Source organism: Sinocyclocheilus grahami, unplaced genomic scaffold (genome assembly GCF_001515645.1).
Source record: "Sinocyclocheilus grahami isolate Dianchi unplaced genomic scaffold, SAMN03320097.WGS_v1.1 scaffold2147.1, whole genome shotgun sequence".
Classification (NCBI taxonomy): Eukaryota; Metazoa; Chordata; class Actinopteri; order Cypriniformes; family Cyprinidae; genus Sinocyclocheilus; species Sinocyclocheilus grahami.
Genome location: NW_015507326.1, coordinates 37,972 through 53,637, shown reverse-complemented (window position 1 = coordinate 53,637; position 15,666 = coordinate 37,972). Strand labels below are relative to the sequence as shown.

General features: G+C 40.7%; 1 long non-coding RNA gene across 1 annotated transcript in view; it reads right to left on the bottom strand.

Annotated features, from left to right (window-relative positions):
* LOC107574211 (uncharacterized) overlaps nt 1–15,371 on the bottom strand; it is a 16,972-nt gene extending 1,601 nt beyond the window's left edge. The window contains exons 1-2 of the long non-coding RNA XR_001607640.1: nt 15,266–15,371; nt 3,950–3,952 (exon numbers count right to left, since the gene is read on the bottom strand). This is a non-coding gene — a long non-coding RNA (uncharacterized lncRNA). The remainder of the gene's footprint in view (nt 1–3,949; nt 3,953–15,265) is intronic.
* Nucleotides 15,372–15,666: the final 295 nt, after the last annotated feature.

Below are 15,666 nucleotides of genomic sequence, written 5' to 3'. Positions count from 1 at the left end.
TTTATTACAAGAGTACCCTACTAATCCAGGAATAATAATTAAAAAATAATAATAATTTAAAAATTAATTTTAAAGATAATATAATAATGTTGTGTAGTCTTTAATACTACAGACACAGCCAGCTTTATTCACTGAAAGATTTATTCGTCATATAATTATTACTTCATAATTGTATTCGAGTCTTACACATGCTATACAGATAATGTAGAGTCATGCATTAATTTGAGTGGTGACAGATATTATGGGAGTGGCTTGATGGGACTGCAGGAGATGCAGATAACATGATCTTGCCCCTTAAGAAACTTTAATTAATGTTATCACATAACAAATCTGTTCAGATATCAAATTAAATGAATTGCTAATTACTACATTGAAATAAAAATGTAAAGCCTGTACAAGTATTAGAAATCGTGAATATAAATAATTGGGAATCATGTAAAAATATATAAAATAAAATAAAAACAGTGCACATTTCATTGATCTATTATAACATCAATGTAGTTTTGTTCGCTTGGCTGTTTCCTTATAAAAGTCCAAAAATGTGTCAAGTTTTTCATCAGGTGTCTTTTTTAATCATATGATGTCATTACGTTGCTGTCTTGCCATCAGCCAATCGCTGCATTGCTGATCGTGGTTTCAAGTATCAATACATAGTCCCTTTTAAACCAACCCATGAATGCACAATTATCTCAGATAACTCAAACTGAAATGTATGAGTGTGTGTGCGCGTGTATGTTCTTTTAGTAGTGTACCACACCTACCCACTACCAGTAGACTTAGAGCAGGCCGACAAAGGAGACTTGAAGCTGGATGGAACCAGTCGAGGAGATATGGACTCCTCAGTTCCTCCCTATCCTTTACCCATAAGGTTGATAATGCAAGAGGGTATAGACAGTGTGCCAGGGAAGGGTACGTGGGCAGAATTCAGCTCAACATCAAACACCACTAATATTTGTTGGAAAAGAGTATCTTCCAACCCACTCCAGAAAACGGTCTTCAGGGTGTCATTGCTCCAGGAAACCAGATGGGAGAGCTTGAGGAACTCCTCCACATAGTCTTCTAGAGGGTGGCCATCTTGTGTGTGAGAAGTTGAGCAGCACCGCACACACACAACTTGAATGTCGCTGATACTTGTAATAAGAGTGAATCTTTATCTTACAGGGATCCTAGGAAGCAGTCTTGGATGCTGGATTAAGGAGATAGGATCGCAGGAGAAGAGAATAATGAAGATCAACGTGGAGGTAAGTATTCAGATAAGTTGGTAGTCTGAAGGGTTGGAAGATTTCAAGTTGTACACCAGACAAAGACTGAGGCTGAGGTGTGTACTTATGTAGGGACTATGATTAGTGATGATGGGGAACAGGTGCGAGTGATGGCAAAGTGAGCACAGGTGAGGGACAGGAGGGATTCTGGGAAGTGTAGTTTCTGACTGGATGACTGTGATAGGGGAGACTGGTGAAACCATGACAACATCCAATGCAAACTACTTTCCACGTGCCATTGGAGAGGAGTTGTAAATGACTGGTGAAACCATGACAACATCCAATGCAAACTACTTTCCACGTGCCATTGGAGAGGAGTTGTAAATGACAAGGCAAATGGGGCGCCTTGCTCTGCTCACGTGACGGTGCCAATGTGGCAAATGTAGTAAATTCAGATTGCATTCATACTTACTTATTGCACCCAAAAATGTTGTTACTATGTGTTAAAATGTTATTAAGTGAAATGTTTAGTAATTCTGAATGGATAGAGCTGTATGCAGTCAAGTCAAAGCAGTTGGTATAGGGTTAGTGTTAGTCTTTTGGCACCTCCATGGTCCTGTTTGGTCTCGTACCTTGACTTGCAGTTCCCTTTCAGTCAGTCACTACAAGTCACATCGTGACCGACGAATTGGGATCTCACTTAGAGAGACCAATCTACTTCAAGTGTAAACAAAACAAGCCAATGGACATTGGCATGCAATAATTGCATCCAGCTGCCGCTGAACACAGTGTGAGCATAAAAAGGTAGCATGTGCAACGCATACCAGCTTTTTGCTTCAGAGCTGATAGAGTGATAGAGCTGGTGCCTCCAGCCGATATGAAGACGGGGTTTTACAGCCCCTACTTCATTGTACCCAAGAAAGGCAGCGGCAGTCACGCCACTGGGGCTGCTTCATATGAGACCACTTCAACACTGGCTCCATGGCCGAGTCCTGAGGTGGGCGTGGCTACGCGGCACTCACCGGGTCCAAGTCACACCAGCCTGCTGCCAAACCTTCCCCCCATGGTCAGACCTTGCATTTCTCTGGGCAGGAGTGACCCTGGAACAGGTCTCCAGGCATGCTGAGGTTTACACAGATGCCTCCACCACTGGCTGGGGGGCCACGTACAACGGGCATGCAGTGCCGGGGGTTTGGACGGGCCCCCAACTGCACTGGCACATCAACTGCCTAGAGTTGTTAGCAGGACGCCTTGCCTTGAACGTCTCAGAGTGCGCTTACGAGGCAAGCACGTGCTGGTCCGCACGGACAACACTGCGACTGTTGCGTACTTCAACCGATAAGGTGGTATATTGCTCCCGTCGTATGTCGCAACTCACCCGCCACCTCCTCCTCTGGAGTCAGAAGCATCCGAGATCGCTTTGTGCCATTTACATTCCAGGCCTGCACAACCATGCAGCCGACAAGCTGTCACAAGCTGCGCTCCCGGAGAGTGGAGACTCCATCCCCAGATGGTCCAGCTGATTTGGGAACGTTTTGGAGCTGCTCAGGTAGACCTGTTTGCCTCTCCAGAAACCTCTCACTGCTAGTTGTTCTACACCCTGAACAAGGCAACACTCGGCACGGATGCACTGGCACACAGCTGACCACGGGGCCTGCGCAAGTATGTGTTCCCCCAGTGAGCCTTCTCGCACAGACACTGTGCAAGGTCAGGGAGGACGAGGAGCAGGTCCTGCTTGTGGCGCCGTATTGGCCCACTCGGACCTGGTTCCCGGAACTAATGCTCCTTGTGAAAGCCCCTCCCTGGCAGATTCCTCTGAGGAAGGATCTACTGACTCAGGAACGGGGCACCCTCTGGCACCCACATCCAGACCGCTGGAAACTTCATGTCTGGTCCCTGGGCGGGACGCGGAGGTTCTAGGTGACCTACCCTAGGAGGTAGTTAACACCATCACTTCGGTGAGTGCACTGTCTATGATACAAGCTTACGCCTTGAAGTGGAACCTGTTCATCGAGTGGTGTTCTTCTCGCCGAGAGGACCCCCGGAGATAACCGATCAGGGTAGTGCTTTCCTTTTTTCAGCAAGGGTTGGAGCGAAGGTGGTCTCCCTCCACCCTTAAAGTCTATGTCACCGCGATTGCTGCTAATCATGACCCTGTGGAAGGGAAGTCGGCTTAGGGGGGCAAGAAGATTAAATCCTCTACACCCTCTTGGGACCTGTCTCTAGCACTCAAAGCACTACAGCAGGGCCCATTTGAGCCTTTTTGCAGTCAGTTGAGCTGAAGTTTCTATCAATGTAAACTCTCCTGCTTGCACTGGCCTCCATCAAGGGGGTAGGGGACCTGCACGCATTTTCGGGCAATGATTCGTGCCTAGAGTTTGGGCCGGCTGACTCCCAGGTAATCCTGAGGCCCCAACCTGGCTATGTGTCCAATGTTCCCACTACTCTCTTCAGGGATCAGGTGGTGAGCCTGCAAGCGTTGCCCCTGGAGGAGGCAGACCCAGCCCTAGCTTTGCTTTGTCCCGTCCGAGCCTTGAGATGGTATGTAGACAGGACACAAAGCTTTAAGACCTCAGACCAGCTCTTTGTCCTTTATGGAGGCCGGCAGAAGGGGAATGCCATCTCTAAGCAGAGGACAACCCACTGGATAGTGGATGCCATCACCCTGGCTTATCAGGCACAGGGTGTGCCCTGCCCTCTCAGGTTGCAAGCTCACTCTACTAGAAGTGTTGCATCCTCCTGGGCACTGGCTCGTGGCGCCTCGCTGACAGATATTTGTAGAGCTGTGGGCTGAGCGACCCCCAACACATTCACTAGATTCTATAGCCTTCGTGTGGAGCCGGTATCCTCCTGTGTTCTCACCTCAAACAGGTAGAAGCACTGAGAGGCCCCGGTTTAGTGTCGGCTTGCTAAAACCGCTCCAGAGAGTCCGTACTGTAGACCCTTTCGAGCTCCTCCATCCCCTCGGCAGAACGTCCGGTGCCAGGCCCTCACTCAATGAATCCGTGAGAACCGGTAGAGGGCTTGGTTCCATATGTAGAGACCTAAGTGGATCCCATAAGTTCACGGTATAGCCTCAGAGCCCGTGTTTCCCTGGCAGACTTCTGCCATTTCCAAGAGGGTTACAATCACCTCTAATCTTCTACATGCACCTAACCGGTTGTTCATATGTGTAAGGGCTTCCGAAACCTCCTTCGGGAAGGATGGGGCTTCCGCAACATTCCTGTTCCAAGTGGAACGGCTACGTTTTCCCAGTTTTTTCAATAAAACTGACTTACTGAGTGGGTAGTACTACGACAACAGTGACTGGTCTTCTTGGTGCGAGCCCCGGCCTACACCAAAAAGGGGGCGCAGGAGGCTCGCACAGGACACTGGAAGGGTCACCCATCCATGGCGCTTTGGTAGGGATCCCAATTCGTCGGTCACGACGTGGCTCGTAGTGATCGACTGAAAGGGAACATCTTGGTTATGTATGTAACCCTTGTTCCCTGAAGGAGGGAATGGAGACATCATGTCCCATCGCCATGGCTGCTGAACCACTGCTGAGCGGTCGGGTTACCGGCTCAGCTCCTCAGCAAAAACATGGTATGCGTTGCACCTGCTACCTTTTTATGCTCACGCTGTGATCAGCGGCAGCTGGATGCAATCATCGCATGCCAATGTCCATTGGCTCGTTTAGTTTACACTCGAAGTAGATTGGTCTCTCTAAGCGTTATCCCAATTCGTCTGTCATGACGTGACGTCTCCGATTATCGCCAATCCTTCTTCCATAGTTTCATATTTATCCATTGTTATTTCAATGCTAGAAAAACAAGTAAAATTCCCCAAATAACGTTTACATATTATGTAATGTTACGCAATATTCAGGGGGTGGGGAGATGGTGGGGATTCCTCCAGTCAATATGTCTCTGCCTCTAATGAATTATCTTTTATTGACTGTAAGTGGGAGTAAAATCTCTCACCCGGGGGATGCTACTCCAACAACAGTCCATGCAAAATACAAAAAAAAATTTTTTTCATGTTTTTATATATCACTTTTTTAGTTTACTCAGGCATGATGTTGCTAAATAACCTATATCTTCAACATACATTGTCTATGACCAAAAATGTAAGATTTGTTTTCAGTGCACTTTCAAAAAAAATTTTTTGCGAAAGCATGAAAATATACAGTTACGATCAGGGGCGGACTGGCCATCATCAAAGAAAAAGTGTCAGATTAAGTGACATTGATGGCCAACAAAAGCTTGCGCTAATGCAATCTTTTTTGCTGAAACCGATGCGAAGGAGAGTGGACTCGTGATGGCAAGCAAAAAACGTAAAGATAAAGGCGAAGTCCTTAGAGACCGAAAGAAAGAGAAGTGTAGAGACCGACGCTACAAAATGCAAAAAATAACTGATGTTTGGCAATAATGCTGCCAGCAGCAGTGCAACTACAGGCAGCTGTAGCCCTAATCTTGAGACACAAAATAACTTAAAATTAAAGCTTTTTTATTCACAAATTGTATGATCAATTCATTAAATACATTAAAAAAAATTAGCACCACCTCTTGCACATATTCTGTGTTTCGTAGCAGCTCAAGCCATTTCTCATCGCGCTGTGTGAGATACAGACTGAACAGCAGCACAAAACACCCGACCGCTGCATGAGTCTTTGATACACAAACTGCAGCTCTCGGCTGGATAAAGCAAGCCAAGCCATGCGCAAGTCAAGTTTTGATGGATGATGATTGTAATCAAGGTAAAGATGATTACAGTGACATACAGGAGTCGTACATTAAGCGCGCGTGTATCCGTGTTTATTACTGATGCACTCTCGCCGCACTGATCACTAACATCATATTTCTGCATTAACACAGTTCAGTATATTCATGTAGTTGTCAAAATTAATGTACAGCAAGTGTTTTATAACAGATGCTCTCCGAAGAAGTGTGTTTTGGAGAAGTTTGTGAGGGTCAGTAGTGTTTATGTACATATGGGCATCACACGCTCCAAACACAGACATGATCACTGAGTTTCCACACATCCAGAATGTTTTAATTTTTCAGTTGTATTTTGGTGTATTCTGAATGGAGCCGTATAGTAGGTTATATGCAGTCCTTTGGATTCTTCCTGTGGTCTTGTTTGGTATTTCAGGTTGGCTTGTGCTTATTTGTTAAACTTACTGTAAAATTGAGCTTTATGTACTTTTAAGTAGTTTTAAGTTGTACAGTATACTACAGTAACACTAGAATACAAAGGTTTTTGTGAATATTAGGTTGGGGGGCCTTGGAATAAAAAAAGGTTGAGAACCACTGCCCTAGTCCCAACGTTCACTGCTATTTCACACACACACACACACACACACACACACACACACACATACACACACAGACACATGAATACTCAAATTGTAGAACAGTTCTGTTGTTTCAGGTTTCTAGATTCTATGTTTACATATATCATTATATGTCATATAGGCCTAAATTTTTTTGCATTCTGCTCTTTTTATGTAGGCTATATTTAAAAGTATTTTAGTTCATATAATACATTTATTTCAATCACTATGGGTTTTGTGATGTTATTTGCCATAAATGCGATGCATTGACTGCTGTAATAGAGAAAGTAGCGACTGTTTGTAGTTGTGGTGGGGCCTATTTGGGGGAAATCCAGGGTCGTTTTTTTACTCCCATTCTGTCCCTGGTTACAATGTTTTTTCATTTGATTTAGTCGAGATGGCTTTCCATCAAACAGTGTGATTTTCGGCAATCAAGATCTGCCAGCAGCAGCACATTTTTCTGCTTCGGCGAGCGCTTCTTGAACAGCTTACCTCGTGCATGAAATCAGCCGCATGCCAGCAAACCAATGAGAACGCGCTATAATTCTGACGAGTCATAGCGACAGAGTCGGCACCAAAGCTGCTGTGAATCTGCTCGCCAGGAAGCTTCCGTAATTTGCACAGATTTTCAGAAAATTACTGTTGTTTGTCCAAAAAAATATTTGACGTACTTATTCCCATCACTTTATTAAGCTTTAAGTTACATCTCAAATGACAAGGGATCAACTTATAATCATGTTTATATTAATTAACCCACGGTATGTGGAGCTTTTGCAGCTTATATGGACGGAACGCCACTGCTGCATGTAGGTATGGAAGATATTTCCTCTAAATATATACTTTAAAGTATAAACATTAAGCATAATGATAATTTTAATCAATATAAAGCTAATAACAATCAATTGAAATTTCATAAAGCTGCATAAAAAAATTAAAATTATTGCACATTTATAAATCTGCATATAGTTATGGAAAATATTTCCTCTAAATAAATATTGTAATGTATAAACAATAAATATAGTGATAATTTCAGTCAATTTATAGCTGAAAATAATAATTAAAATTGTATACAGCTGCAGACAAATTCCAATTATAGCACATTTATAAATGCATATTTAATTTAAGTCACGGTTATATAAATTAAAAATCCAGTAGCCTTACTCTGTTCAGATTGCAATGTCTATCATCCAGCCACAGGTTAAGGCCTCTTGAACATCATGCTGAATGGTGAAATAGACAAAGATTTAGATGCTTTTAATACCAACAATTAAAATTTCCCAATTTTACCTCAAAACCCCGCCCTTGTTTAAGTCAAATCACATGATAGGGCAAGGTAGACCACAGTAGAGAAGTGTTTAATTGCAATAAACGAACGTGATACATTAAAAGGTCTTTTAAAATGTGAGAAGTGAAAAATGAAAGCAAATCACATGGCCTATTCACACAAGAGAAATGAAAAAGGGAAGCAAATCACATGGCCTATTCAACAAATCAAAAGTGAAAAAGCGGTTCTGTTTTAATGCAAGATACAGCCCATATGATAAAAACTTATTTTGAGATTTTGCTATAATATTGACTATTGACAAAGTAGGAATATATCAATAAATAATTATGATTGCATTGTGAATTAACATGTGACATTAAAGGGATAGTTCACCCAAAAATCTAAATTAGGGTATAATTTACTCACCCTTGTGTTGTTATAATGCAGTAGGCCCCTCTTTCTTTTTCATGTTTTTTTTTATCTTGATTTTTCACAACTTGTGTGCTTTACCTGCGTCAGGGGTCAGCAACCTTAGTCAATTATACAAAGTGAAAGACCGCAGTAAAGACCGCAGTTTGCGGTTTGATATTCAGATTTCTTTTGGCTATAAATACGCAGTGCGCTGTCATAGACATGCAAATAATACCGAATATCATTCTCCATGATTTGTGAATTCAGGTGACGCTGTCCTTTGGGCCGAAATCAGGTTTTGTTTTGTTTTTTGTAGCGACTCTTAATTTTATAATGCCTATAGCGCCAAAAGTTGGACACTTGGAGGAATGAAATCGGTGTCATCTTCACCAGATTGATCTGTGAATATTTTACGGGTCAGCTGACCCTTCCCTGAGTCATGCACATCACTATTCTGATCTGTGAAAACTTTTACAGTTCACTACGGGTCAGCTGACCCTTCCCTTGTCTACTAACATAACTATTCTAATCTGTAAAAACTGAGTTATGGTCAGATAACGGATCCCTGAGTCAGTAACATCACTATTCTAATTTGTGAAAACATTCACAGTTCAGTTTGGGTCACCTGACCCTTTCCTGAGTCAGTAACATTACTATTCTGATCTGTAAAAACTGACCTGTACTGAACTGTGAAAGTTTTCACATATCAGAATAGTGATTTACATGACTCAGGGAAGGGTCACCTGACCCGTACTGAACTGTGAAAATTTTCACAGATCAGAATAGTGATTTACATTCCTCAAGGAAGGGTCAGCTGACCCGTAATGAACTGTGAAAGATTTCACAGATGAATAAACTTCTATTTCACGGAATAAAGAAAATATTAAAGAAAGTTCATATATATATACAGTATATAAATAATATACAAAGTTAAATTTCGATTTGTTCTTCACCAAACCCTATCATATACCATTCTGTAATACTTTTTTTAAGTGGGAGAACTTGCACAATTGGTGGCTGACTAAATACTTTTTTTCCCCACTGTATATATATATATATATGAACAAGCATGTGCGTGACAAATTTTCTTTGTATCTCCTTTTGTGGTCCAAAAAAGAAAGAAGGGCAACTTTTAAACCAATTTCATATGACTAAAGAAAATATGAAATGAAAAAGCAAAGTGGAAAAACAAACCACAAACCCTTAGTCAACATCTGGGCTTGATGCCAGATTTTCAGTTACTGTTTTGTAAGGATGAGTTGTCTGTTAAGACAGAGGACACCCTGCAATAGAACAATTAAACGTTTAATTGTTTTATTGCAAGGTGTCCAATGTCTTAACAGACAACTCATTCTGAAGAGAGCTTAAAGAGATAGCACAGGACAACACCTTGCTTATTCTTCTAAGGTCACAAAGCTCCCCAGGCTTAGATGAAGATACCAACGTGTTACAAATGTGGAATAAAAGGTCACAAAGCAAGAAAATGTTACAGAAGGGTGTGGTGCAGTCATTGTAAAAATAGTACACATGCAGAATTCCTGTGCAAGAAAAAGAGAGAACAAGATGGCGCCAGAAAGGTTGCAGCTGAACAAGACATTGACCAAGACCACCTCTTCAAAACTGAACACTCAGAATGTGGAAGACTGCCAGATAATGTGAAGATGAAAGGCATCATGGTAGACACTGGAGCGACATCTCACATTGTGAAGGACATCAGAAAGTACAACAATTTTGACAGCTCTTTCCAACCTGAGACTCATTCAGTGGAATTAGCCGACGAGACAAAGTGTAGCGGAATGGCACAACAAAGAGGAACAGCAATGATTTATTTCCTAGAGGACACTGGACGACATCCCAGAGGACAGCTACCAGGGCTGTGTATTGGCAAGAGTCTGGCGATACGATACAGGGGTTGTGATACGATATGTTGTGATACATTGTGATACTGTAAGTGAGGCGATATATTGGGATATTTCTTATTTTAGGAATATGATATATTTTAGGAAAGCTGTCATAAAGAACACACCACCATATGCAAACCCTAGCAATAAATAAATAAGTAAATAAAATAAATAAAAATTATTTAACCAGAACACAGTGAGATCTGCATTTGCAATAATCAGTCCCTGTAACATTCAACATTATTGAACCACTTTTTGTGCAGTACGAGTCAAGGGGGAACAATTTAAGTGCTTGCAGGATCCTTTAGTTAAATGTATAATGTGTATTTTATAAAAAGACCATATATATTTTAGACCCTGCTTTAAAGGTTCACATTTTAAGTTTACAAATGTAACATACAACGTCATAACATTTTGATCTGAACAAAATAATTCCATCTGCGTAATATCAATGAAAAATAACGTGCTTGCAGGATTTCTAAAGAAAACAAAAGAATTTTAAAACAATAAAATAAATACAGATGTAAAACATTCTCAGAACCTTTCCACTTGGATTTCACAGGTTTTTCAGTTTGTATTTATGTTCCGCGTGGAATCGTCGAGAACGCGATGCGAGCACCACCCCAACTGCACAAACTAGAGATCACTAGAGAAAGCTGCAGCCGTGCGGCAACCCTACTGCCGATGCGCCCCATGCGAAGGCTTTTCACACAGGACACGGCAAGCGGTGGAACCGAGGCGGCACCCCCGTGCCACAGTCCCGCCCGCGGTGGACGTTAAAAGCCCAAATGACGCCACACTTCAGCTTTGTACACTGAAACGGGAACTGGAACAATTCTTTCATCCTCCATTACTAGCGGTGAACTATATTAACGCTAACATTAGTAGCGTGCCCTAATGCTCGTATTTCATAATCACTGTCTAAGTTCAGAGATGAAGACTGCTTTCTAGCGGTCGGGATATAAACTCAAAAAGACAACTGCCATGAATCTTGTATGATTTCTTTTTTAAATATCGATATTCCGTTTTTGAGAATCGATACAGTATCGCCAAACAAAATATCGTGATACTCACGTGTATCGATATTTTCTTACACCCCTAACAGCTACGGGACGCACTATACATGCCTTCGTACCCACATGACATTTTCTCAGTAGCAAGGGCAACAAATGTAGGAGCAACAATCACCTTCAAAAAAGGGAACGGTCACATGGTTACTAAAGACGGGTTTGACATTCATGAATTGGACATTTGTATTATTTGCCAACTATTGAAGAGAGTGTTGACATGAGTTACAAAGTTGGCATGAAATTTTGGGTTATTGTAACTATGAAGATGTACAAAAGTTACAAGGTGTAGTTAGAGGCATGGAGATAAAAGGAAGTACAGTCAGACCAAATCAGTTATGTGAAGTGTGTACACAGGGAAAATTCACTCAGACGAGAAACGGAGCCAGACAGAAAGGCAAATAAACCCTTAGAACTAATCCACACTGACTTGGCCATCCCCATGCCAACACAGAGCAAAGAAGGGCATTTTACAGATGACTACTCTGGTACTATGTTAGTGTATTTTCTAAAGTCTAAGGCAGACACAGTACAAGCCACAGAAAAGTTCTTAGCAGACACAGCACCTTATGGAGAAGTCAAGTGCATCCGTTCAGATAATGGCACTGAATTTATGAGTAGAGACTTTCGAGCACTGTTAATAAAAACTAGGATTGGACATGAACCGTCTGCACCTTATTCACCTCACCAGAATGACACAGCAGAGAGAGGTTGGAGAACACTCTATGATATGAGCAGGTGCTTACTGATAGAAAGCGAGTTGCCAGATAAGTTATGGAACTACACTATGCAAACATTAGCTTACGTGAGAAACAGGTGCTACAGTAGATATACAAAGAAAATGCCATATGAATTATTCACAGGCAGAAAGCCAGATGTTTCCAAAATGCAAAAATTTGGTTCAATATGTTTTGCTTACAAACAAGAGAAAGACAAATTAGACTCTAGATGCGAACAGGGTGATTTCATTGGCTACAACAGAAACATTCCGGCTTATCTAGTGTACTATCCTAACACAGAGGAGGTCCAAAAGCAAAGGTTGGTGAAGTTCACAACTAGGACAAACAAAGAAGGAGAAACACAAACACCTGAGACACACACAGAATACAAGGATAAAAATCCTCAGATCATTCATTAGCAGTGAGAAAAATGCTGATGAAAACATACCAAGCCGACTCCTTCAAAGTGGTGTTTCTGAGACTTTGCCTGAACAGGCTGAACCCACACAGACAGGAAAAGCTTTTTGTAACCCAAAAAGAACTAGGATGAGGCCAGCTCACCTACAAGATTTTAAGATTGAGCATATGGAGGACAAACTGCAAACATGCATAGACTTTTGTTATAGAGCTGTATGCGATATACCACAAACCTACCAGGATGCCATAACATCAACCAAATCAAGGCAATGGAAGAATGCCATGGACAAAGAGATGCGATCACTGGAGGAAAACAAGACCTTCACTCTCACTCAGTTGCCACCAGGAAAACAACCAGTTGGGGCAGATGGGTCTACACACTTAAAAGTGACATTGATGGATCTGAAAAAATCGTTGCAAAAGGCTACAGTCAGAAACTAGGGACCGACTATGATGAGACATTCTCACCCACAGCTGATATGACAAGTGTGAGAGTGGTTATGCAGAAGGCTGCACAAGAAAATTTACTCTTGCATCAGATGGACGTTGAGACAGCCTATTTGCATGCACCAATTGATCACTAAATCTATATGAAACAGCCAGAGGGCTTAAGCAATCAGGTAGAAACTGTAATGCTGTGTTACGTATTACATGTTTGACTGAGAATGGTTTTACACAAAACCAAGCTGATAACTGTGTGTATACAAAGGAGAAGCATGATGAAAAAGTAATCCTGATAGTATGGGTTGATAACCTAATCATTGCAGCTAACAGTGAAAGTGTCCTGGAAAGTGTAAAGGGAATGCTCACAGAAAGGTTCCAAATGAAAGACATGGGAAGGTTGAAATATTTCCTGGGCATAGATTTTGAACAAGCAGAAGGCCTAGTCAAAACGTCACAGTGAACCAAAGCTTGATTATTCAGAAAATGCTGAAAAAAGTAAAGAGCCAAGGAAGTTGTCAAGGAAGCCAACAATAAAATAGAAAAAGATTATGGCATCAGCCGAATTACCTGATGAGGGGGACAGGAACGCCCCATCTGAGGGTTGTCCACCCTAAATATATGATTAAAAACCAGTCTGTGTATTGTAAATAACAATGTTTTATACTTGAAATAATTGTGTAAGTAGTAAAACAACACAGATGGGGCAAAAATGCATTTTAAGCTTAGAAACATTTTGAATATCCCCTCCCTTACCACACAGTGCTTTGGTCCAAATGCCTGCTTTCCTCTTTTACAACCCCTACACACACACAAGTCTGGTGAGAGAGAACAAAGTCAATAGTTGTGGAACTCCAGTAAGACTGTCAAGGTCATTTTATTCACTTAAACATTGGATGAAGTGATTATTTTCTCTTTAATACAGATGATGCCAATGTATTTTTCGATAAGTCGCTATGTTAGCAATAATAACGTTACCTGCTTGACGAAAAGGGTTGCCAGGTTTTTTTACAACAAAACCCTCCCAATTGCTAAAATATCCCAAACTATCCGTGTTTTGAGGGGGTCCCCTGGTAAAAATCATGTTCCTTATGTTAACTACACTAGTTAACTGATGTTAACTAATGAACCTTATTGTGAAGTGTTAACATTTATATAAATGTATCTGTATTAGGGATGTGCATCTCCATAATTGAGGCCGATGCGATACACATCTCGATGCATAGCCAACGATACGATAGACTGAAGATACATATGAAGCAGCTATCGATGTGACGTGATATGCAATGGAAAAAATATGATCGCTTTTGTTTTTCAGACAGACAGCAAATCATAAATTAACTTATGTGTCTTCTGACTTCTAACGCCTCGAGGCCTGTTTCATAAAACAAGATTACCAAATAGGCCAGGCTTATTTCAGTTAGTCTGACTCATTGTCAAATGATTTGGTTCCATAAAGCAAATTTAACATAGATCAACCTCAGCCACTGTGGCAACGTATGTTGGAAAACTAACCTGGTCCAGGGCAGGCTAACTGTCAGGGTAAGCTGAGTTCCTCTAACAACAACCAACAACCAATAGGAATGCAATGATATTACCACTGACTCTCTCACATACTATTATAGCCATGCAGCCTTTCTCTCTGGTTTTATGACAGCTGTACCTTTTATAGTTAGCAGAACAGATAGCAGAACATTAAAACATTACAATCTAAAATTGCTCTTTAAAGCATTACAATCACTAAAATAAATGTTAAAATCACTTAAAAGTACATTTTAACTGCTATGAGAAACACACATTAACTCATCTGAGCTCAGTAATTAGGACTGTATTAGCTTACATTTTATTTACCCATTACAATAGTCCCTTTACAGTTACTGCTATCATAAAAATACACTTATATGTAGGTTTAAAATTCTACAAAAGACACATTTAATGTCCAAACAACAAATATTTTAGCAAAATGCATATTCGACTCGAGAATTATTGCGCTCCGCCTGTTCAGTGCGCATGACCACAATGACCTTACAGTCTGGACTTGGCTGGTTGAGGTTCATAAGCCAAACTAGAGCTTTCACAATGGTATATTTCAGCTCTTTGTTACAGGGTTGAGCAAGTCATGCTGATATTACACAAACAATATCTGCCCAGACAACCACACTAAAATGAAACAAAAAGTGTTTTTACTCTTTTTATCTTGTTCATGTAAGTCAAAAGGGCACATTTCTCCTATTTTTGTAAAGCATAACCCTGACCATTGGACTATTTCTTTAACTCTTTTTTCATTATTATTGTGTATAAATTGTGTATTGGGTGTTTAGGAAATTGGACGCAGTATTACTAACATTCCTTCCAAATAATCAAATCACAAGCAATTGCAATGAAAACAGGAGGCAATATGGGATGAAATTAGTCTCAAATTTACTAACAAAGCATGCACAATTTTCCATAAACTTGATAAATGTTGCAAATGTATCTTACTATCCACAACCAACTGAACTATTATGCCTGTCTATCTGCTTGACTGACAGTTTTATTCAAAATCAAGTCAAAGTCTGCTTGATTGTCAATTTTTCCACATGTACAAGCACATACATACAGAGAATTAAAATTGCGTTACTCTCAGACCCTTGGTGCATACAGATAACACTAACAGCAGAGCATAAAAATACAGATAGATACAGATTAAATATAAAATACGACTATACAAATGTACAATAAGGACATGTAAAAAAATAAAAAGTCAAATTATTGTAAAGGTTTATTATAAATTATATTACTATTATAAAAGTAAAATTATTGATCACTGAGAGTTTTTTTTATTATATAATTTTTTTAATAGCTTAGATGTAGTAAACTACTTTTGCCATGTTGCTGTAGCTTAGCTTGCTACATTTCACAGGGCTGTAGCTTTAGTGTAGTGAAGCTTC